Genomic DNA, 2,383 nt, shown 5'->3' on the forward strand with positions numbered 1-2,383 from the left:
TATTTTCCATAGTATTTTAATAATATTACGCATATGCACATGTCTAACAACGTATATTCCGTAATAGGAGTATATAACAAGCTTAGGTTTGTTTCAGAAAATAGGGTGGACTGACTTAAAAATAATTTGAAATATCATTTAAAATTAAACAATGTTTATAAGAAAATTTTTAATCTGTGGTTTGAATCCCTTTTTTAGTTAAGGAAAATTTCTCGAACTTTCTGGATTTAGAAATATTTTTCTCCAAGATCAACAATTTTGAATGAACATAGTATAACTTACATTGTCTATGTTTATAAAAAAAATTGAAGAAATAAAAAAGTTTCGTTATAGAAAAAATGATTATCGAGTGTCGGATAAAAATCAAGGACTACTGAACCACCAGTTCAAATAGTCCCCGCAAGATTTTGTGAATTAGTTTCTTCTAATTTTTTGCTACTGCTACAATGGACTGGGAAATATGTATTATATTATGGATTTTTTATTATTTTGTTATGCATAAACTATATAATTATTTAAATGAGCAAAATATATGTACATTATTGTGTATCAATAATCTATACATAGAATGTACACATATATGAAATGTTGTATACATCCGACCTTAGCTCAGTTGGTAGAGCGGAGGACTGTAGTAGTTGCAGAATATCCTTAGGTCACTGGTTTGAATCCGGTAGGTCGGAAATATTTTAGTCAAGTATTTTTCATTTTGATTTTGACGTTATGTGTCAGAAAACTGAATTTTGTAATTATATCATAAATTGAACGTTATGCAGCTAAATTTCATCGTTTTGGTGTCTTATTTTTTCAATACTGAATGTGCTGACGTGAACATGAAAAATTAATTTCTAAGAGTCAGCCTATTATCTATATTCAAACACGAAAACTATAGAAAAATTTGCAAGATTGTTGCTTGTGCGAATAAATTTTTAATGTTGTCTTAAGGGTAGTGGAAGTTCTCTGCCATTTTCTTGCATGAACTTATCTAGACATTTTTATTTATATAATCAATCATGCTATCCTAAATATTATTTCTACCATTTTACTTAAGTTGGTGATAGAAATTGTTTGTAATGGAATAAAAAAATACCTAGCAAAAAATATTAATGTTTGGAAATGTGTAGAGTTTGGATGTTTAGATTATAAATTTTTGGACTATTGATACATTCTTCTGTTGGTCAAATTTTAAAATATCCTTTAAATACAATAATCTACCTCTCCCAAAAAAAAATAAAAAAAAATGTTTGAGAGGGTTATATATATTAATCTACAATAGAACAATGTTTCAGTTAATTATTAAAATGGACGTGCCGGAGTGGTTATCGGGCATGACTAGAAATCATGTGGGCTTTGCCCGCACAGGTTTGAATCATGCCGTTCATGCTTTTGAGAAACTTTTTTTTAGAAAGTACCACTTTTTTTAATTATTTTTCTTATGTTAGTTTACTTATTACAGTTAGGTAAATTAAAAAATGTTACAAAACATTTCGAGATACAAACAATTAAAAATCATTTTTATGTTCCTCCTATTATACTAAAAAATGAGTAACCAAACAAGCATGTGCTTATCTAATCTATCTTATTAGAATGCCGACTTTAGCTCAGTCGGTAGAGCGGAGGGAATTTATTTAAGCAGAAATACCTTAGGTCGCAACTATTTTTCTTTTATTACTAATTTTATTTTTCAGAGTATTTTAATAATAATAGGCATATGCACATGTCTTATAACGTATATTCCGTAATAGGAGTATATAAAAAAATTAGGTTTGTTTCAGAAAATAGGGTGGACTGATTTAAAAATAATTAGAAATTTCATTTAAAATTAAACAATGTTTATAAAAAATAGAAAGATTTTTAATCTGTGGTTTGAATCCCTTTTTTAGTTAAGGAAAATTTCTCGAACTTTCTGGATTTAGAAATATTTTTCTCCAAGATCAACAATTTTGAATGAACATAGTATAACTTACATTGTCTATGTTTATAAAAAAAATTGAAGAAATAAAAAAGTTTCGTTATAGAATAATGATTATCGAGTGTCAGATAAAAATCGAGGACTATTGAACCACCAGTTCAAATAGTCCCCGCAAGATTTTTTGAATAAGTTTCTTCTAATTTTTTGCTACTGCTACAATGGACTGGGAAAAATGTATTACATTATGGCTTTTTTATTATTTTGTTATGCATAAACTATATAATTATTTAAATGAGCAAACAATATGTACATTATTGTGTATCAATAATCTATACGTAGAATGTACACATGTATGAAATGTTGTATACATCCGACCTTAGCTCAGTTGGTAGAGCGGAGGACTGTAGTAGTTGCAGAATATCCTTAGGTCACTGGTTCGAATCCGGTAGGTCGGAAATGTTTTAGTCAAGA

General features: G+C 28.2%; 3 non-coding genes across 3 annotated transcripts; all 3 read left to right on the forward strand.

Annotated features, from left to right (window-relative positions):
• Positions 1 to 598: 598 nt before the first annotated feature.
• TRNAY-GUA lies at positions 599 to 683 on the forward strand. The gene is given in 2 exon segments: positions 599 to 635; positions 648 to 683. It is a non-coding gene; the product is annotated as a tRNA-Tyr (tRNA).
• Positions 684 to 1,301: 618 nt separating this feature from the next.
• On the forward strand, positions 1,302 to 1,383 carry TRNAS-AGA. The gene has a single exon. It is a non-coding gene; the product is annotated as a tRNA-Ser (tRNA).
• An 899-nt stretch (positions 1,384 to 2,282) lies between these two features.
• On the forward strand, positions 2,283 to 2,367 carry TRNAY-GUA. The gene is given in 2 exon segments: positions 2,283 to 2,319; positions 2,332 to 2,367. It is a non-coding gene; the product is annotated as a tRNA-Tyr (tRNA).
• Positions 2,368 to 2,383: the final 16 nt, after the last annotated feature.

Source organism: Brassica oleracea, chromosome C9, assembly GCF_000695525.1.
Source record: "Brassica oleracea var. oleracea cultivar TO1000 chromosome C9, BOL, whole genome shotgun sequence".
NCBI classification, from domain to species: domain Eukaryota; kingdom Viridiplantae; phylum Streptophyta; class Magnoliopsida; order Brassicales; family Brassicaceae; genus Brassica; species Brassica oleracea.